Raw genomic sequence first — 23476 nt, forward strand, 5'->3', positions numbered from 1 at the left:
TACCTCCTCCTTCAAACAGTACAAGAAATGTACCCAAGGCCTAACGTATGAAACTGTAACCTCTCTGTACATCACTTTGACAATAAATAAGGGAAAAAAAACACAAAAAACACAATATCATTAGAAAGACAATAATAAAGATGGGGGAAAAAAGGACTGTAAAAGAAAGCAAGTACACTGACAAGCTTTTTGGATAAGGATGCTAGCTAGCATTAACAAAGTGACAAAAGGTTGGATTTTTATAAGAAAGAAGAATTTTATCATAGTGCATCATTGGTCCAAACAAGTAAGTACATGAACAAATGACAACCAAACTAATACAACTTTCAATCCTTTCAGTAACACAGCTGAATCCACAGAAGTAAGTACACATATTAAGAGTGTTAAAAGTCATAGTAGTAGATTTCTAGTTCTAGGAGAGAATACATAGCAAACTCAACTAAAAGCAAAGACCCATTTAAAACAAAACCAATCTTCTGAATACTTCCATTTTTCATACAGTTACTTATAAAAGATTAATTCCAGGCAATAATTCAAAGACCAAGAGGAAAGGAAGAGAAAAAAAAGATCTAAAATAATAAAGCTGATTTCTATTGTTAGTATTATAACCATATAGAATCCCTCTGGTTTCACTCTTTACCAAAACACATTACAATAATGAGGAGAAGGATGTAAACAGAAGTAATGGATTAACAGCAAAATATTACATGCTAGAGATAATAGCTATAATAACTGATGGAAAAGAAGGGTGCATACTAATATGGTTTCATTACAGAATAAACAGTGCACTATAAGTTAAACAAAAAACACAATGAAGTAAAGGAAATCATCAACTATTATGGCTCAGCCTATTATGGCTCAGATATGAAAAGGAACAAGAAAACCCAGTTAAGGAATGGAAGGTCACATTTCTAGTTGGCAGCTGGTCACTTGAGAGTTTAATCTCTGCTTTTAACATAGAAATTAATCATGAACAATATGCCTCTAGTTAAGAGAAAAGAAGCACAAAAATTAAAAACATCTATTTCTAACTATAATATTTCTATCTTTGTCATACCCCATAATTTATTTCATTCTAACATTCTTAAATCCCAGTGTTTGCCATCTTAAACACTGTGCCCAACTGCTGGGCACTGGTGGTTCATATCTGTAATCCTAGCTACTCAGGAGGCTGAGATCTGAGGATCTCGGCTCAAAGCCAGCTCAAACAGGAAAGTCTGAGAGACTCTCATTGCCAATTAACCACCACAAAACCAAAAGTGATGCTGTGGCTCAAGTGGTAGATCGCTAGCCTTGAGGAAAAAACAGCTCAGGAACAGTGTCCAGGCCCTAGGTTCAAACCCCACAACAACAACCAAAAAAAAGTGCTTAATTTATAAGTCTCTCTCACCAATATCTACTCACAGTGGATCAAAGAGCTAATATCAGACCTGAAACTTTGAAAACACTGCAAGATGAAATAAGAGAACAATAAGAACTTTCGGACATAGGTAGGAACATTTTGAAGAGAATCCCAGGGACATAGCAAACAGGAGACTTGACAAATGGGATTAAGTCAAACTACAAATTTTCCGCACAGCAAAGGACATAGTTACTGAAGTATAAAGACAGCCAGCAGACTAGGTGAAAATCTTTACCATCAATACATGCAATGAAGGGCTAATATCCAAAATATACAAGGAGCTCAAAAAAATTAACACCCTCCCCCCAAAAAACTAATAAACCAATCAATAAATGAGCAAAAGAGCTTAAGAGAGACTTCTCAGAAGAAATAAGAATGGCAAAAAGACACATGAGGAAATGCCTAATATCCCTGGCCATGGTTCAAAGCCAGCCCAGGCAGGAAAGTTCATGAGACTCTTATCTCTAATTAACCACCTAACCACCTAAAAACGAGAAGTGGAGCTGTGGCTCAAAGTAGTAGAGTGCTAGCCTTGAGCAAAACAGCCCAGGGACAGTGCTCAGGCCCCGAGTTCAAGCTCCATGACCAACAAAAAATAAAATAGAATTTGAACAACAAATGCTGGTGGGAATGTGGGGGAAAAGGACCCCAAAACTGGTACATCCACTCTGGAAGGGAGTTTGGAGGTTCCTCAAAAAACTAACCACAGAACTTGCTTATGACCCAGCCATACTGCTCTGGGCATCTACCCAGAATATAACAAGTCAGAATACCATAAAGACATTTGCACATCTATGTTCATTGCTTCTGCATTCACAATAGCCAGCTTATGGAAATGGCCCAGATGCCCTACAACAGATGAGTGGATCAGTAAAATGTGGTACATATATGCAACAGAATTTAACTCAGCCATTAAAAGAATAGATTATGTCATTTGCATGGGAAATGGACAGAACTAGAACAAATCAGGTTAAGTGAGGTAAGCCAAGTTCAGAGGGACAAACAGTGCACGTTTTCTCTCATTTGTGGATGCTAGATCTAAAATAAAACTGGACATGATCATCTATACAATCTAGGCATTCACACACACAGTCAGACCAAAGGATACCCTTAAGTGAGGAACCCAAAGGTATTAACTCCTCTGAACTTTTAGACATGGGCTTCTTTTTGTTTGTACTGGTGGTTAGTTTTTGCTTTTGGGTTTTTTGGGTTTCTTTGCGGGGGGGGGGGGCGGGGGCACGAAGGAGTGAGGTACAGAAAAGGAGGAAAAAAGAGTGAACAAATGCAATCGTGCTATTCAGTATACACTATAGTAAGACCTTGACCCCAAAGGAGAAGAAAAATTTTAAAAAATTGCTATATTGGCATTTCACAGAAGTAATCAAATAATTTACTGGGTAAGAATATTTATTCCTGACAGGCAATTATAATAACAGGTAACATTTATTTCAAACAGAAACTGTTAGCCTTAGAAAAACCCCTAAACTGTTCATTAAAACACATGAGGAAAATTCTTTCTTTTTGTGTTTCGTTAAGAGACAGGAAGTAAATACTTTAGTGTTCATGGGCACGGTCTCTTTGACAACTACTCATCCCTGATGTTGTAGTACAAGAGTAGCCACAGATGTTATAGACAATACAACCCCAAAGGGGGTGAGCTTGTTTGTTTGTTTTGTTTTTTTGCCAGTCCTGGGCCTTGGACTCAGGGCCTGAGCACTGTCCCTGGCTTCTTTTTGCTCAAGGCTACCACTCTGCCACTTGAGCCACAGCGCCACTTCTGGCAGTTTTCTGTATATGTGGTGCTGGGGAATCGAACCCAGGGCTTCATGTATAGGAGGCAACCACTCTTGCCACTAGGCCATATCCCCAGCCCGGGGGTGAGCTTGTATCACAGTAAGTTTTTATGAATGCTGACATTTCAATTATACATACATATAATTTTAATGTTATAAAATATTACTATTCTCATTTTTCCCCATCTAAAAATGAAAAATCCATTTCTTGCTCATAGTTGATACAAGACAGAAAGCATGTCAGACTGGACTTGAAGATCACTATTGCCTATCTGCATGTTTTCCTCAATGCTTGTGGAAATAAAATTTCTATAAAAAGTTTCTTTCTTGGCATTTCACTGATTTCTTTTTTGTATTCCTAGTTCTAAGTATTCTATAAAACTTTCTGAACTCATCATTTCATCAATTCCTTCTCTCCTTGTACATCTCTCTCCCCAGAGCACAGCTTGAATGTTTTAAAATCAAAATCTATCCATGTCAGGGGGAAAAAAAAGCTATCCATCCAAACTTTTTATAAATCCTACTTCCTTGAACTGCTGGAAAGCTCCAAATCTTTTCATGTTCCATCTTTTAATAAATATAGTTTCCACCAATCTTATTATACTCTTTCTCTTTCAAGTATTACTTAATTACTTATGTTTAATTCTATATAATGAAACCCCTGTGATGTTGTGGCAGTTAAAGAAGACAGGTTTTCACTTTGGAAAACAGTATGGAGGTTTCTCAAAAAGCTCAATGTAGACCTACCCAATGACCCAGCCATACCACTCCTGGGCATCTATCCTAAACAGCAAACCCCAAGATATCAAAAAGACATTTGTACTTCCATGTTTATCGCAGCACAATTCACAATAGCCAAAATATGGAAACAACCCAGATGCCCCTCCACAGACGAATGGATCCAAAAAATATGGTACTTATACACAATGGAATACTACATAGCGATTAGGAATGGTGAAATATTGTTATTCACAGGGAAATGGTCAGAACTCGAACAAATAATGTTGAGTGAGACAAGCCTAGAACACAGAAAACAAAGGGGCATGATCTCCCTGATATATGACTGTTAAGAAAGGGAGACGGAGAGACAGTAGAGACCAAGTCTGTGAAACCAAAAACGGCTTGTCAAATAGTATTCCCCACAGGATTGGGGCAGCGACCCAACAGTACGTAACTAAAACCAAACAATTACTCAACATATAAAGGTCAAAAATTGACCTCTCAGGGGAATACAATAGCTCAAAAGCTATGTATGTACATTCATATAAGCCTACTGTCGACATATTGTCTAATATCGACATTACATTTAAAGCCCTAGGCGAACTTTCTTGGGCGTGGCCACGTGGCTACTGTATATGTTCTTGATACATTGTATATTGTATATATGTCTACCTGACCTAGAGAAGGGATAGAAAAACAGGGCGTAAGTTATCACAAGAAATGTACACACTGCCCTACTATGTAACTGTACCCTTTTGGCACAACACCTTGTCAAAAAAAATTGTGTTCAATTAATAAATAAAAAAAAAGAAAAAAAAAGAAGACAGGTTTTAGTCACAAACACATTTAATGCAAAATCTCTCCAGTAACTGTTCAAATGGTTTAAAAAAAAAAATCAGGGAAGTGGCACTGTGGCTCAAGTGGTAGGTAGAGAGCTGGTTTAAGCACAGCACCCAAGCCCTGAGTTCAAGCCACAGGACAACCACCAAAACAAACAAAACCTTATACTAAACTTGGGGCTGGGAATGTGGCTTAGTGGTAGAGTGCTTGTCTAGCATGCATGAAGCCCTGGGTTCCATTCCTCGGTACCACACAAACAGAAAAGGCTGAAAGTGGCGCGGTTCAAGTGGTAGATTGCTAGCCTGGAGCTCACGGACAGCACCTAGTCCCTGAGTTCAAGCCCCAAGACCAGCAAAAAAAAAAAAAAGAAACTCAGGAAAGAACTGGCCTATTTACTATTCTATAAATTGCTTCTTTTGCCACCATGGTTTGGATAGTTTTAGGACAATGATCTAAAAAATTTTTAAAACATATCTTTAAATTTAAACTACTTGGTTCTAAAGTATTAACAATTAAAAAAATAAGTTTGCGGGCTGGGGATATAGCTAGTGGCAAGAGTGCCTGCCTCCGATACACGAGGCCCTAGGTTCGATTCCCCAGCACCACATATACAGAAAACGGCCAGAAGTGGCGCTGTGGCTCAAGTGGCAGAGTGCTAGCCTTGAGCGGGAAGAAGCCAGGGACAGTGCTCAGGCCCTGAGTCCAAGGCCCAGGACTGGCAAAAAAAAAAATAAAATAAGTTTGCATTTAATCTATAAAATAACATTTAAAATGTTAAAATTAATACTAACTTGAAAAGTTACTGCCCCAAACCTGGAAACAAACAATTTATTTCACAAAAGTGACTCAGTATGTGAGAACTGTATAAATGTGTGGTCTCTGGTACAGGAGACCTTTCAGATTACCATAGAGAAACAGTAGGGAGCCTGTGATAAGGGTAGAATTGTGTTTTTGAAAAGTGATGGGCAGGAGATGGAGCATTCAATGAAGAATGAGATTTCACTCTCCATCTCTCCCCTTCCATAAATAGTAAGGGCTTAAATGCAGCCAGATGAAAACTGTTCCCAGTGAATTCCACATAATAACAGCAAAAGTGCCAGAGTTCAGCAATCTGTGTGTGATTGTGAAGTGATTTCTCCTGAAGACAGATGCCATGCCAAGGAACAAAATCAAAACAATACAGCCTGTGAGCCAGAGGCAGAAGCAAGAAAAGATTAGAACTGCAAATCTCTCTCACACTTCGTTGAGACTCCTGACTACATCTTTAGAACATCCTGTACAGACAACAGAAATGGTAATTTCCTACACAATACAAGGCAAGGAGCTTTTTGTTTTGCTGCCAAGTATATAAACCAAAGAATTCTTGCTGGCTACTGTACCTAAAAAACATGAAATCAAGGAATAATTCCTGAAAAGCAGTATTAGGATCCATGAAAGGTCATCAGATTTCCTCAATTAGTTAACACATCTTTCCTTTATTTCAAGCACATTCACCAGGTTTTAATGTTAAAAACAAAACATCTTTAGAACAACAAAAATAAGGTTAAGATTTTTAAAAAAGGTCGAGTAGGGAGTATTGGTAAGTATTTTTAGTTTGATGGCATGTGAGGAATAAAAGCAAGGAGCCACCAGTGCCCAGCACTTTCAGTAATTTTTACCCTTAAAATTATTTTTCTTATTTACAACAGGTGCCAGTGGCTCACACCTATAATCCCAGCTACTCAGGAGGCTAAGATCTGAGGGTTATGGTTCAAAGTCAGCTGGCAGGGTAAAGTTCATAAGACTCTTAACCACCAAAAGCCAGAAAAGGAGCTGTGGCTCAAGTGGTAGAGTGCTTTGAGCACAAAAAAGTTCAGCAACATTGAAACACTGAGTTCAAACCCAAGGACTGGCACTACCCCCAAAAGAAAAAATTTCCCTCAGTTATTTCTCAGCTCAATCCCAGCAAAATGTAGGTCAGAGAAATTTTAGTTAAGTCATGTACATGACATAAAAAAAGAAAAATCCCATGAGAAGTCAGAGCAGATTAATAAATTCCAATTATAAAAATTGTTCTCATTTGCCTGCTTTGTTACATGGACAAAAAGAGAAGAAACTAACTTTCAAATCTAGCATGAATGTAAATCACTTATTTTTTTAACACAAGATATTAAAAGAAAGAGTAGAATAATAGCACTGAAGTCTTTGGTTCCTTCCACCTGCTCTGGATTCTTAGAAACCAGCTTCTCTAACAGCTAATTTTCCCTTCTTGTGAGGTTTTACTTGGTGTGACATTGCTCTCCACTTCCATTTCTACCTCTGAGGTTTAAAAAAAAAAGGAAGATAAAGCAACTGTATAAGAATGTCTAAAGACATCAAAGACCTAAAGCTTTACTGGTTGTGTGTGGCATAGGAGGAAGAGGAGGAAAACGTGAGGTAATGAGGATCTACTGTATTTACCTTATGTGCAGGGCATGTGGACAACAATAGAAACCATGTAGGGAGCACTTTTGGTCAAAAAAGAACATGGCAGCCTAATGGGAGGCCTTTGTTCTTCAAAAGGGTCTCCTTTTCCCCTTTTGTGCTTCACTTAATTCACGGCATCTGAGCTGCTCTTGAACTTGACAGACTGAGAGAAAGAAAGGGAGAATAGAGGGGGGAGCCAGACACACAAAGAGAAGGGAAAAGGAAAGACTTCAAAGAAAACCCATTTGAAAAAAATTAAATTCTCCAAGTTTTGATGAAATTTTGGAATTTAAGAAAGTTAGAAAATATAACTTAGTGTTAAAATAATTCAATTTTCCCAGGGACTGTACTAAGTAATAAAGTAGATAAATAAAGCACAGATGAATCATGTACTAAAAAGTTGATATAGATTTTTTCCTGCTACATGTATTTCTTGAAATAATAGTATGAAAACATTGATTTTCAATAGTTACATAAAAAATAAACATTCTACAAACAAGACCAGTAATTAAAGTGATTTCTCTGCTTAAGAGAATTTTACTTGAGTGATGAATAGCACTAAAAAATTCAACAAAACCAGCAGCACCACCTACAGGATACATATGCATGTGCACTTTATATTTCAAAGCCTAAGTTTTAAAAGAAACATTAAACTGTGACATTTTCACTCTTAAGTCAAGATGGAGAACAAAGCCCTAGCAAATTCTAAGCAACTTTAGGCATCCATGAATACAAATAGGTACAGGTTATACTAATATAAAAGTTTGTTTCAGGGGCTGGGGATATAGCCTAGTGGCAAGAGTGCCTGCCTCGGATACACGAGGCCCTAGGTTCGATTCCCCAGCACCACATATACAGAAAACGGCCAGAAGGGGCGCTGTGGCTCAAGTGGCAGAGTGCTAGCCTTGAGCGGGAAGAAGCCAGGGACAGTGCTCAGGCCCTGAGTCCAAGGCCCAGGACTGGCCAAAAAAAAAAAAAAAGTTTGTTTCAAAATAATAAAAAGATCTAGCTATAACATGACTATCTCATCATTTTATAATAGACCTTTTCCTGATTGTAAAAGACACATTTATTATAAAACAAACAAATCTGAAATATAGGAAGCTACCATAGTATTACATTTAGTGTTTATTCATCCTGATCTTTCATTTTATGCATGTTTCACACATGTAATTTTGTATTTTATATCATCCCTTACAAGTTCTTGTCATGTTTTTTCCCTTATATCCTCACTCTCTGTTCATTAGTAGATTTTACATTTTCTCTTATATCATTATACAAATGTCTTGATTTTTTTTGTAATGTATAATATGCTACTATAAGGATGTACTTATGATCTGTAACCAATATACTTCTGATGGGTATTGAATTATTTCTATTCTTTTCACTACACAATTAAAACTTCAAGAAATAGCGCTTTGCCTTTCCTTTCTGGTCAAAATCTGTATCTAGAGGGCTGGGGATATGGCCTAGTGGCAAGAGTGCTTGCCTCGTATACATGAGGCCCTGGGTTCAATTCCCCAGCACCACATATACAGAAAATGGCCAGAAGTGGCACTGTGGCTCAAGTGGCAGAGTGCTAGCCTTGAGCAAAAAGAAGCTCAGGGACAGTGCTCAGGCCCTGAGTCCAAGCCCCAGGACTGGCCAAAAAAAAAAAAAAAAAAAAAAAAACAAGTATCTAGAAATAGAATTCCTAAGCGAACAAGAACATTTTAAAATTTAATGTTACCGAATTTCTCTCTCCCCACAAAAGTTGTGCCAAGATAATGTCCCAATAGTATTAATATGTTTAAATATTTTTAAAAATTGACATCTGATAAATGACTGTAGAATACAAATAGTTTTCCATATATATTGCCAATATTTACTGAAGAAAAGATTTTGTAAAAGAAGTATCACTTTTTTTTTTGGTCATGGGGCTTGATCTCAGGGCCTGGGTGTTGTCCCTGAGCCATTTGAGCCATCACACCACTTCTGTTTTTTTTTAGTGGTTAGAGATAAGAGTCACATAGACTTTTCAGCCTGGACTGGCTTCAAACCATGATCTTCAGACCTCAGCCTCCTGAGTAGCTAGCATTGTAGGCATGAGCCACCACCGCCAGGCCAAGTATCACTTTTAAATTACTTTTAAAGCCTATTATTATTCTATTGTCCTATCTTACCTTATATTATAGTCAATACTTACACCCAATCACATTACTCATTACAATTCATCCAGAAAGCACAGTCTACCCTCAGTAGATAATATAATAAGGAGACTTGGAGGACTTCTTTAAATTTCAGTGGCAATTGAAGTGCCAGACTTTGAAGTCAGGCCCCACTTTACCACATGAACCCCATTTTACCACGTGAGCCCCATTTTAGAATCGAACCCTGAGCCAATCAGATTTGTACCTGTGTCCTAATCTTGCTTGCTTGAACAGCTGATTGTTGTAACCTTGTTCTTTGCCTTTATAAGCCCTGTGTAATCACAGCTCCGGGCTCCCTCCTAACCTCCACTGTGTCGGTGGGTAGGACGTGTCCGTGGGTAGGACGAGGCCTGAGTTGCAGCTCGCCTAAATAAAGCCTTGCCTTGCTTTTGCATTTCGGAATGTCTGAGTCTCGGTGGCCTTCTTGGTGGTGGTCTTGCGACTTGGCACAACAGCAATTGTAAAAAAAAAATGTGTACCATATAAACACATATAACTTTTCAGAGTTATTTTGAAATATTCTTTCATCTGGATTTTATGTACATGTTCATGAAAGTGATGAGTTACAGACTATTTAAAGCAAAATGCAATCATTCTAACCACACTTTATAAGGGTAACATGTTAGGTTAAGTGTATAAGACCAAGGATGTAATAACATCAACCATATTCATGGCAATGACCTGAAATGAAGCTCAACTTCAGCATTACTGACATTTTGAACCAGATAATTATTATAGGAGAAGTGAATTAGCATCTGCATTGCAAGGTGTTAAGGAACACATCTGGCCTCTAATCTTTAGACTTCAGGTAACCTCCAGATATTGTCAAATAGGCAAAACCATGCCTAGCTGACGACCATCACCATAAGCCACTTAAGTGAACTATCCACATACATTTCACAACTATGTGTTGTCTCACAAGTTTCATTTTTAAAGTCTACAAGGATTGGTGGCATGGCTATGATAGTAGAGCTTTTGCCTAGCATGCACGAGGCTCTCGGTTCAATCCCCAGAACAGAAGGAAAAAAGTATATGCATATTTCAAGTAAGTGAAACACTTGTCAAATTCTTATTAACCTTTACCATACCATACCGTGTTGATATGACAGCATTTAGGAGACAAAAACCAAAACAATGACTAATCTAACTTAATTTACATTAGAATCTAATGATGTTGCATTGTATTTAATGACACATTAAGCATGCAGTTATGAAACATGAAGCACAGAGCTTCTGTTGACTCCAAGTAACTTCATTCATTTACTCAACTAATATTCAATGAATGCTTGTTATATGTAGCACTCTACCTACTGAGAGTAAATTACAAATTTGTAAGACCACAAAGTAATTTCATTACTGTTGTTGTTTTGGGTTTGTTTTTGTAGTGCAAGTGATCAAATCCAGGGCAAGCACTTCCACTGAGCACTTTTAGGGCTTTTTGAGATAGGGTCTCAGTACATAGCCCATAAACCTGGTCTGGAACTCACGATCATCCAAGTTACTAAAGAACACCACCACAATTCTTTAATCAAGTAAAACTTAGGAACATATTAAATCAGAAGGCAGTAAGTGCTTTGGCAAAAAAAAAAAAAAAAAAAAAAGAGGGGGCGAGAGAAATCTGAGATCTGAGGATCACAGTTTAAAGTCAACCCAGATAGGAAAAGGCTGTGAGACTCTTCTCCAAGTGAGCACCAGAAGTGGCACTGTGGACCAAAGCAGTAAAGCACTAGCTTTGAGCTAAAGAGCTCAGATATAGCACCCAGGCCCCATGACTAATTTTTTTTTTTAAGTGGTGCACAATGGTGGGGTCAAGTGTTAAAAAAAACACAGTAGCAAGTACCATTTAACTAGTTGTATAAAAACTCAAAGGAGGTTAGAAAGTAAAGCATTATAGACATTGGTGAAAAGTAACACAGCCAAAGTATAAAGTATAAAAACCCTAAGGTGGGTATATGCTCTAACTTCACTCTGAGTGAAATGGGAACCCCCAGAATATTTGGAACAGAAGAGAAACATGTCCTAACTGGAAGACAAAACTGGTTACTACAATAACTATATATTCACGTGATTAGACTCAGGAAGAGGTGGAGATGATGAGATGTGGTTGAGTTTTGAATATATCATTAATATTTTAAACATAAATTGGACTGTGTTACTCTTTATTTCAACAACCCTCAGTTCTCTTTCTCCAATGCACTTTAACTAAAATGCAAAATTCAGTATGATCTTCATGGCTCCATCTTACTATTCAGTAATCAAAACTATGTTCTAGCCCAACTGACCTTTCAGGTCATCTAATACTCCAAATTCTTTTCCACTAGGGGGCCTTGGTGCATACTGTTCTCTCTTCCTGGAATGCCCTTCTCACTCTCATTCTGCCTTGCTCACAAGGATCTCCTATTTCAATTCTCAGCTTAAAATTCATTTCCTTCAAACAATCTTCCCTAACATGCCACTTTAAATTAGCATCACTTCCTTTCTCCTTATATCCTTTCAAAGTGCCTCAAAATACTATTCATTAATTGGGGGGCTCACCCCAGTTGCTAATTATACAAGTGGTTTAATATATTACCAAAGGTTAATGTTTATCTCTCTAAAGTAGGCAATAAAAAGCAAGCTGCTTCTGTGTCACTTACCATCATCATGATTTGGCACACTATCTAGTATACAGCAAGTGTAAAAAATACTTGTTGAGCAAATAGAGCTTTCATCCCAATTCTACTAGACTTGACCCCGTCACACAAGTTCTCAGAATCTCAAAATACTTTTCCCCTCTCAGGAATCTGGAGACTCAATAAATGTCACAAGAAGTGAGTAAGATTTTTTTTTTTAAGAGAGAAAATTTACAGGAGATTTTAGTCTGTATTAAGAAGCAAGGGAATAGTGGGAGCAATAAATAGGACTATTGAGTTATAAAATCTATACTCAATTCAACCACCAAAAGAAGACTCATAGGCTTTTTTAGTAGTATGGCAACCAGAACAATATTTTCAGATTATCTAAATTATATAACTCATTGATGAAGAGTCTAAATAAAAACTTTTGCTAGAAGCCAACAGGTGAATAGAGCTTCAATCATTTTTTTAAAAGACTAAGTGGGCATGAGACTGAACACACACACACACACACACACACACACACACACACACCCCTTTTCCTCCATATTTATTAGTAAAGATTCTTACTGTTAATCGACAGGTAAATTATCCTAACATTTGTTCTAGTTAGAATGACACACAAAATAAGAAATAGAAGTGGTCCAGTAATGAAAAACACTTTCGTTTTCTCATTCATTCATTACTGACAATGCTTCCAGATTAAATTTCCAAAAGCATAGCTGGGATCGCATTACTTAAAAAACTTCAGTGGCTCCCCACTGTCTACTGAATTAAGTCCAAACACCTTTGCTTGACATTTAAGACCCTACGCAAACTTGGCTCCTACTTATTTACTTGTATGCCCCAATATTCTAGCTATAAAGAGCAACTTTTGCTCTGAAATAACCAGCTTTTCCTGACTCTACCAGCCCTTGCTTCACTGTTCTTCTTTCGGGAATGTAACCTCATCCCCTATTCATAATTCACCTTTCAAAATTCTGCCTTCTTCATTCAGGCCCCACTTCACATATTACTACAATGTTTGATATCCTTCCCCAGCTCATCTCCAGTAGAAAATGATATCTCCCACTCCCAGGGCTTTATAACTTAAACACATTCAATCTTGATTGACTTCTTCCTTCTAAGTTTGATATCCTCAACTAAATTATAAACAAGTGGCCAGGCACTGGAGGCTCACACCTGTAATCATAGCTACTCAGGAGGCTGAAATCTGAATGTTGCAGTTTGAAGCCAGCCTGTGAGACTTCTTATCTCCAATTTAAACTACCCAGAAAAAGCTGGAAGTAGCACTGTGGCTAAAATGTCAGCTGTGAGTAAAAGAAGCTCAGGGACAGTGTACCGGCCCAGAATTCAAGTCCTATGATTGGCATTTTAAAAATACGTATATAAATAAGTTCTAGCCCCCTGAAAAACTAAGATGATACATAATATATATAGAAAGCTGACAACTACATTTATAACTTTCTAAGAAACTGATTCTGATTAACCTTTTGTTTCTCACAGCAATTTGAATGAAGTATTTGAATAATTCTGTTCACTAAAAGTCAATTTTAAGTCCAATATAAATTTTCCCTCATCACTCAAGTCTTCCTCATTAAGCCATATTAGAAGATTTATTCATTAAGCCATATTAAAAGAAGGATTTATTCAGTATCTAACTGTGGTTAGCTATTGTGCTGAGACAGTAAAAATGCCTAAAAGAAAAAGCAAAACGCCATCCCAGGGTTAGAGCGGTAATTCAGTTGTAAGAGTATTTGCCTAGAATGCACAGGCACTGAATTTGATCCTCAGCATTAAATAAACTCAAAATGCTCCTGGTCCTAAGAAGTTTCATTACTCTTAAGAACATAAACTCTATTTCCATGAGCAATTCAAAATATAGTAAAAGTGCCATCAAACATAATCAAACTCTAAGTTTGGTGTAAGTTTGGAAAGCTGGTATCGATATTGTGTGCCACAGAAAATCCAGAACAGAGAGTTCAAAGTTGGGCAGCCTCAGTGAAGAAAGATTATAAGAGGCTTGATTAGAGGGCAAGAGGCAAAATTATCCAAAACAATGTGTATCCCTAGGTTGTTCCAACAGCCATATCAATTCTTATGCCTTACTAAATAAACTATGAAGAATACTGTATCTCCAACCTATAAATGTTCTTGATAACTGGCCCCATTCTCTGCACATAAGAGTCCTCTACTAGTTTACACATGAAAACTCCAAAAATGTGACATTTTCCTAAGCACAAAAATCATTTTCAGGTGGGGGGGAGGGGGGAAAATGAGGGAGGAGGTAACAAGTTGAACCATAAATGTACTCACTGCATTGTATATGAAACTAACCCCTCTGTACTTCACTGTGACAATAAAGGAAAAAAATCATTTTCATATTTTCTTCACATGTAAGGGGCAGGGAAGCAGAGGTCAATGATAATCAGTTCAGAAAGTTCAATTAAGATCTAAAACCAAACTTCAACAGCTGTATTTGACTAAATCTAATAATACTAACCATCAGACAATTTTAGATAGGTTATAGTTGACTTGAAGCTGGTCTCAATTCCTCTTCAAATGTTTAAATCAGCAAAGTCTTTTATAAATTCGTTAAATGAGAAGCAATACAGTATGCTTTTACAGTTGACACAGTAGAGCCAGCCAGCAGGAGTTCACAGTCCGAGCTAAAAAAGCATCCTCTTGGCCTCAATTTATATATCGCTAAAAGAAGAACAAAAATAACTCCATACTCTTGTCAAAATTCAAAGGAATCATTGCATTAGAACACTAGTATATCCTAATCTGGCAAGTAGTAACATAACCTAGATACTGCTTCATACTAGTAAAATCTAGAGTTACTAAGGGCACTAATTTAGTCAGGACTAGTCAGGCAATAATATAGTATTCAAAAGGCGCTACCTTCAAAAGTGAAAAAAAGACATTGCTATACATAAATTTAGTTTTAAAGGAAATGCAGATAAAACCTATATACACATGAAAACTCAATGTATGCCACACCTGGCATTGCAGGACAGCTGAATAAGAAAAGAGAGACATTTTGAATAATGGAGAGAGAACTGCAAATCCTTATACCTAAAATTAGGTCTTTATCTCACATTCTACACAAAAATCAATTCTAAGTTAATTGATTAAAATACAAATAGTAAGCTAAAGCTCAGAGAAATGTAGGAGAATTTAAACATGAGAACAGAAAGTCATATTTAGTGAGACATATATGAACTCTAAAAGAATAGTAAATCCAATAGTATAAAAGTTTAAAACTTACCTTTCATAGAGTACATTTAAAAGTACAAATGTAGACCTCATTCTAAAAATGTTATAACATATGTGACCAACAAAAGATTAGTATCCAAAAACTCCCTACACATAGCTGAGATGAAACAATCCAATGGAAAAATATGTTAACTAGTAATTCATAGAACAAACAGAATGGTCAGAAAGCCTATGAACAAGATTAAGGAGATGGCAACACAGTGGGAAAGAGGTAGCTGCCAAGGACAGAGCAAGTAAGGGGATGGGCAAATTCTATGCCTAGGATCACAAAGAAAAACATGAAAGTATTTAGTGCTTTGTTTAATTAATAATAAGGAAAACACATGGCATTGGGAAAGATGGGGGGGTGATGGAAGGGATGCTGATTAAAATGCAATATATAGTTGGGTGTAGGTGGCTCACATTTGTAATCCTAACTACTCTGAGGCTGAGAACTGAGGATCATGGTTCAAAACCACTACAGGCAGGAAAGATAGTGAGACTCTTCTCTCCAATTAACTACCAAAAGAGCTGGAAGTGGAGCTGTGGCCCAATTGGTAGAGTGCTAGCTTTGAGCAAAAAGCTCACAAATAGTGTCCAAGTCCTAAGTTCAAAATCCCAGGACTGGCAGGCACACACGTACATGTGCACACACAAATGCAATGTACTTATAAACTGACTTATTTTTATTTTTTATTGTTATTATAAAGGTGATACACAGAGGAGCTATAGTTATTATGTAAGTCAGGTAATTAGTACATTCCTTTTTGGACAATGTCACCCTTCCCTCCCTCTCCCCCAGTTTTTCCCTCCTGTCTCCACCCACAAGTAGTATAGTTCATTTTCAACAGACTATCTACTGAGTACCAATGCTGCATTTTTTCACCCTTTGTCCATCTATAAACTGACTTACTGAATTAAAATCCCCTCAGCCAGGCAATGGTATCTCACACCTGTAATCCTACCTACTCAGGTGGCTGAGATCTGAGGACTGAGCCATGAGGCTCTGATCTCCAATTAACCACCAGAAGACCAGAAGTGGAGCTTCAGCTCAAAGTGGTAGAGCACTAGCCTTGGGCAAAAAGAGCTCAAGGACAGTGTTCAGTCCCTGAAGTCTCACCACCGACAGACACCCCCCGCCCAAAAAAAGAAAGAAACTTGAAGTGAAACAACTACTTGAAGAAGGAGATGCTCCTGAGCTATGAGAAATAACACAATGTGGGCTGTGATGTAGCTCAGTGGCAAACCGCTTGCCTAGCAAGTGCAACATTCTGGGTTCGATCTCTGGTACCAAAACAGAAAAGACCAAAAAAAAAAAAAAAAAAAAGAAAAGAAATAACACAATGTAAGGTCATTTTTTATGTGTTTACAAATCACAATACACACAGAAGTTAAGAGCATATTGGGTCAGCTGGTATTGCAGCGCATTGGTTAAAAGTGGGGACATGAGAATCAACTTACCTAAATTCAAACTTCAGCTACCACACACACACTTTGGGATTTTACCTAGGTTCTTGTACTTAAATCTCAAAACTCTTCTGTAAAATGGGGTTTTTGAAACACTGTATTCTAAGACACTGGAGTATTAAGTACCATTGTTAAGAATGGTGTGTGATACCATCAAGAAATGTCAGCTATTATTTCTGCTGTTAGTTACTAAGTCTTTTTTAAATAAATCCCTTAATATTTCCTACAAAGTAATCATTTATAGTTTCTGCTTCCCATTTTCTCTAATACTCTTTTCTTTCTGTGTTTATTACAATACTTCATTTCACTTCCGAGCAAATTGGTTTAGATTTGAAGCTTCTATATATTCTAAGTCCTGGATATTTCTATCTGAAAATCAACATTAGGCTTGAAAGATATTTTTCCTAGAGTACAGAATTATGGTAACTGATATTAGGCCAAAATTTCTAATCATTTAGACTTAAGTAAGTTACTGTTATCTTCCTTGCTTTTCATATATCAAAAATGGAGTGGTTTTTAAGTTCTTTTTCTCATGCTCAAATGAGCATTTACTGGTTTTTCTTTTTAAATCAATGGAAAGTAGTATTGATGTCAGATTTTTAAAGTGAGAAACCACTTGATGCCCTAAATGAGACATGACTCCTCAGCACTACCTATTCTTGTACAGAACAATAAATGATTCCCTGTAGGCCATGCTCTACAGCTCACCTACCCAACTTAATAACAATCTGATCACCAAAAGTACCTTGAGCAACAGAGAGCACCGAGAAGTGGCTCTGTTATAAATTTAGGAACAAAATTAAAGGTCCTAGGGAGACATTTTTCACAAGCACATCCAAACAGTGAAAAGCAACTGCCACATTCAGACAAGATTTTACTGCTTTATAAGTACTCTCCCTAAAGCAACTCAAATATGAGTGCCTCAAAATAAAGATTTGTGTAGCTACAACCAGTGAACCCAGACCTTAATACAGCAATAGGCATTCACTCAAGCTTTCAGAGCAACAAAGTCACCATACTGCTGTATCTTTAAGAATTTTCCAAATACAACATCCCCGACCATCTCCATACACAAATTATTTCCATTTACCCTCAGATAGCTCATCCAAAGACAACTTCTTAATTTTTTTTGTTGGCATAAAGTGAGATTATAAATTCCACCAAGCTAAAGTATGGGATCTGAATGTAGTCTCAGCTGCCAAATGCATGATTTTCAACAAGTCATGTGACCTCAATCTCAACTTGAAACACAAGGTTCTTTTGGTGAATATTCTCATTTTTCTACTATTTCATCATTTAATAGTCTCTTGCCTCAACAACAGCCATTAAAACTTTTTTTTTTTTCTTTTTGCCAGTCCTGGGCCTTGGACTCAGGGCCAGAGTACTGTCCCTGGCTTCTTCTTCTTCTTTTTTTTTTTCAAGGCTAGCACCACTTCTGGACGTTTTCTTTATATGTGGTGCTGAGGAATTGAACCCAGGGCTTCATGTATGCGAGGCAAGCACTCTTGCCACTAGGCCATATTCTCAGCACCCCCATTAAAACTTCTGTATCAAGACCTTATTGATTTCAGAAGACAGAAAACCCTAACACAAACTAAATAAAACAAAGGGGAAGAGGAAGAAGAGGAAGGGAAAGCAGGAAGGGGGAAAGGGAAGGTCAGGAAGAAGAAAAGCAGAGGGAAGAGGAAGGGAGAGAAGAAGAGAGGGATTAATGGCTCCAATAACTGAAATATCTAGAAGTAGAGCACATTTCAGACACTCAAGAAATGTTGTCAGGACCTGATATCATATTTCTCCCAGCCCCCAGTTTGTCTCTTTTCTTTTGATTTTCTTCTCAGGTTTCCACACAGAGGCTAGACAACTGCAGCCTCTCCTGGCTTTCATGAACCCTAGTTTAAGCACAAGGATGCACCTTCCTATGCAAAGTACTGACTGACTTCATATGAATAATATACCCATCCTGAACCATCCAAGTGGCTGCAGAAACACAAAGCTGAACATGAAAACACAAATGCAATACCCATTAGGCATAGGCTAACAGTGGTGAGGTAAGGAGGCCCTCCAAGTAGAAACACCGCTGTTCTCTATACCTTCTTCTCTCACCCAAGGTAAATGATAAATCCTATCAGTCACTAGTTTCCGAAGATTATCTTCCAAACCATCTCCTGCCTTCAGTATCCTAGAGCTCTCCAATTCATGCTCTACTCTGCCACCTATTATCTTTTCAAAACCCAAGTCTACTCTTACTCTCTCCTCTTTCCATATGTTAATAGCTCCTTGCCTTCTGCAAATAAAAATCATCTTTTATTTTTACTGTCCTCACTCTGTAGCTTAATCATGTCAAGTTCATGAAATTTCTGAAATTCAATAAGCTGTTTTATACATTATCCTTTTGTTGACATTGGTCTCTAAACTGAAATTTACTTATGATAATACCTGGATGGAAGGGTTTTCTCCTACTCTAAAAACTCCTGGGAGAACAAGGGTAAGCCAAGATGTTTCTATTTGCAAGCAACCATTCCTGATTGTGGGTTCAATATGAAAGAGGGAGAATATGTTCTAAGCACCCAGTGAATGCCTCAAAAATACCAACCCTGTAAATACAGAGTTTTTTGTTGTTGTAATGTTTAAAAAGCATATCTATGATAAAGTTTAATTTACTAAGTAGGCATAGTCAAAGATTAACAACAGCTAATAATAAACAAACAAAATACCAGACTGGAAACATGGCGCAAGTGATGAGGGTACAAACTATAAGAAAGCTGAGTGACAGTGCAAGGCCCTGAGTTCAAAACTCTATACTGCCGCGCACATTTAAAAAAAAAAAGACACACACCAATTATTAACAATAGAGTACATTAAAATTTATACAAGCATGATTTTCTCAAAGTAACTTTATTGCACCAAAGATTTTAGCAACATCAGCTTGTGATTTTTTTTCCTTAAGACAGTAATCTTATAATATGATGCCATTAAGAAGTGATGTAAGGATTGTCTAGATATAAGCACTGTGATGCCACAACAGTCAGTCTGATCATCAAAACAGCTACTAAGTGATTAACCATGTAGGTATGTACACAGCATACACTGGACTAAGGAATGATTAACATTCTAGATCGGATTAAACAGGTGACACATAGTTTTACCACACTACTCAGAACAATGTGCAATTATGTCTAAGAGTTGTTTATTTCTAGATTTATCCATTTACTATTTTCAGGTTGAGGATGATTATGGGTAACTGAAACCAAGCAACACAAAACCTCAAATGAGGGAGAACTGCCATGCAGCAATCTCCCAAAGCATCTATAACCTTTTATTACATTTACCTATTTACAGACTTGTCTTGCTCCAATGGTTCTTAAAAGCAAAAGTACAAAAATAAAATCATTTCAAGTTTTACAAAACTACAGATACTTTATTTTACAGAACATCAAACATAACAAACAAGAATCTCCTAAATTAAAATCCAGGAATATTTACAAATGAGAAAAGACTCCAGGTTAATTTATGTTCCTTGATGCCACTTCTTTAGGTAAAAATTACTGCCCAATCATAATCTAATTCAAGGCAAATGAACGACTAATTCTCACATATTATATTATGAATTATACACACCAAAAAAAAGGGAGAAAATTAACCATAACATCATTTTCTGGGCATTCCACTTAACTAAAACTTCTAACATACTGGGAGAGAAGGAAGTTAAGAGAAGAGAGATAAAAACATAATCTGACTTGCCATTTTCTTTATAGGAATTGAACATTAATGTTCAATTGCTAAAACCAATTATCCTGATTACAGCTTCAAAGTTTTCTATAGTTAGAATCAGACTAAACTGGTACTTTAAGTTTTTCAGCAATGCATAAAATTAATATTTGTCTTCTGCATAAACTTCTATGTGGCAAGAATCAAGCTTCATATGAAATGAAACTGGGCAATGAAGAGAATAGAATTATTCCTACATCAAAATTTAATTTAAGGGCTGGGGATATAGCCTAGTGGCAAGAGTGCCTGCCTCGGATACACGAGGCCCTAGGTTCGATTCCCCAGCACCACATATACAGAAAACGGCCAGAAGCGGCGCTGTGGCTCAAGTGGCAGAGTGCTAGCCTTGAGCGGGAAGAAGCCAGGGACAGTGCTCAGGCCCTGAGTCCAAGGCCCAGGACTGGCCAAAAAAAAAAAAAAAAAAAAAAAATTTAATTTAAAGACAGATATGATAGTGAATGCCTATAATCCCAGTGCTGAAAAGCTGAGGCAATAGAATTGAATTTCAAAGCATCCTGGGCTACACAGTGAATTTCAAGGTAGTCTATGATACATAGAAAGATCCTGCCTCAAAAACAAACAAGTCAGTGTATATTAAAAAAAAATTTCCAAGGCCCAGGACTAGCCCCCCCCCCCCAAAAAAAGAGTGAATCATTTTGGGGCTGGGAATATGACCTAGTGGCAAGAGTGCTTGCCTCCTACACATGAAGCTCTCGGTTCGATTCCCCAGCACCACATATATGGAAAACGGCCAGAAGGGGCGCTGTGGCTCAGGTGGCAGAGTGCTGGCCTTGAGCTGGAAGAAGCCAGGAACAGTGCTCAGGCCCTGAGTCCAAGGCCCAGGACTGGCAAAAAAAAAAAAAAAAAAAAAATTGCCCATCTGCAGAACCAAATATTAGTTTTGTTAACTAGCAAGGGGGCAACTTTCAATGAGATGCAAAGCACATTGCAGTTAAAGCACATTAGGAACATTTATTTAGAGATCACTAGATGTTTTAATCATAGTGCATAAATTGTCTATTAATATTTTACTTTATTAATTTTTTAAAAAGCAGCCATTTTCCTGATTTAAAAGAGCATTATCAAAAGTTTCTTCCACCAGGTGTTGAACCCTAACAACTAAGGAGGCTGAGATCTGAGGATCATAGTTCAAAGCCAGCCAAGGCAGAATAGTCCCTGAGACTCTTCTCTAACTAACCACCAGAAAAAACAGAAATGGTCCTATGGCTCAAAGTGGTAGAGCACTAGCTTTGAATGAGAAAGTTCAGGGACAGCACAACAGGCCCTGAGTTCCAGCCCTGGGAAGGATTAAATTAAAAAAAAAATAAAAAATGGTTCTGGATGCTGCTAGGAGTGTTCTGGAAGTTGCATTTTGTTTTTTCCCATTTGCATTAGAAAAACCAAAAGAGCCAAGGGAGTGGGGAAGGGAGAAGGGAAGAGGGAGGGCAAGGGGAAGGGCAAGAGGAAAAAAAGATCTAAAATTAACTTTATTAAGTTAAAAAGCTCCTAACTATAGTTCCATGTTTCAGTCTGGAAAATATAAGACTAGAACAGTAAAATGAACAGGAATCATGAGGTGGGTGGCAGGGGACTGGTACCGTGTCTGAAACAGTATTATTTAGTAGACCATTATAGAATTCAGAGACTGAAAGTTTCTGACTGTTAAAAAATTCTTGACTGATAAGAAATAAAAACAATTCAAATCATTAAATGTAAATAATGTAGACTTTTCTTGAAATGAAATTCTATCCTCAGTGAACTTGTCCCTGAATAACCAAGTCTGTCCAAATTTCAGAAGTATTTCATTAGCACATGTATCACTACTCTTTAGGATACCAAATTTCAAAATATGCATTGTAATAGGCTATATTTTTAAAACTCAAAGGACCAATCAGACTATGTTAAACCTGAATTAAATCTACACCTGAATTAATTAATACCCAAAGCTCCTGACCAGCCAACAGTCTTCAGCACAGAAATATCAGAAAATATGTTGATGGGTTATGCATAGATTTTTCCTAATATAATCATATATCAGATCAATTTATAAACTAGTTCTCCATGTTAATTTCACTCTGCTATAAACAAAGTACCAAATTCAGCTATATTGTTAAAGAATTATTAAATTTTTTCTACTAACCATAATCTGTCTTGGTTTGTTTTACCATGTATAGTTCAGTTATAATATTCCTTAACTTGAGTTTCCAATAAAGTAAAAAACTATAGCAAAAGCTGTAATTTACCAGTTGTTATTCAGAACATAAACAGTAGTTTGATTTATGTTCTCTTGTGAACAATGGAGTTTGATAAAGGCTGGTTGTCCTTCACAGAAGAAATATTCAATATAAGATTTTCCCTACTGAACTTCATGTACTTCTTCAACATAGAAAACTGTAAAGTGATAAGAATCTGCGTAGTACTGCAAATAAATTCTTCAAATAAGCCTCTTATGGGTGATTGCTATTTTGCATAGGAATATCCTACCAAGAAAAAATAAACGCCTGTACTTCCCTTCTGCAAAGATATAACATGTAAAATTTGGACTTCTGCTTCTAAAATATACTCCCTACAAGTTTGCTCAGTTAACCTTAAAAGCGAATAGGAAAACATTCATTTATAGACTCTTCTAAAGGGATTGAGATTAAAAAGTCAAATGGACACATTTTAAAACATGGAAAAAAAACTGCCAGATCTCAGAAAATAGATTTGATTAAATAATCAAGATACCAAGAACAGGAAAAATACAGAGAATTCATTTATTTTAGAAACAATGAAGTATGATGTCGCAACACTGTATTTAGTTATGACAAAAATGATAAGTGTTTTTACCCACTTTGGAAAACTTAGTATTTGAAACAGAAAGCCTCACAGGCAGATTAACCAGCCAGGGAGATTCCAAAAAAATATGACTACTAAGGCTATTTTCCTAGTGAGACCATGAAATAAAAAAAAATCAAAGTTTCCCATAATCCATTAGAA

The 23476-nt window shown here is 37.0% G+C and overlaps 1 protein-coding gene across 5 annotated transcripts in view; it reads right to left on the reverse strand.

Annotated features, from left to right (window-relative positions):
• Pou2f1 (POU class 2 homeobox 1) overlaps window positions 1-23476 on the reverse strand; it is a 147654-nt gene that overhangs the window by 89570 nt on the left and 34608 nt on the right. Inside the window, exon 1 of one of the 5 annotated variants that reach the window (XM_048357585.1) lies at window positions 22741-22769. The exons of the other annotated variants lie outside the window; for them this stretch is intronic. The gene's annotated coding sequence lies outside the window, so the exon portion shown is untranslated. Of the gene's footprint in view, window positions 1-22740; window positions 22770-23476 lie in introns of those variants that run through there. 5 annotated transcript variants of the gene reach the window in all.

Source organism: Perognathus longimembris, chromosome 11 (assembly GCF_023159225.1).
Source record: "Perognathus longimembris pacificus isolate PPM17 chromosome 11, ASM2315922v1, whole genome shotgun sequence".
NCBI classification, from domain to species: Eukaryota; Metazoa; Chordata; class Mammalia; order Rodentia; family Heteromyidae; genus Perognathus; species Perognathus longimembris.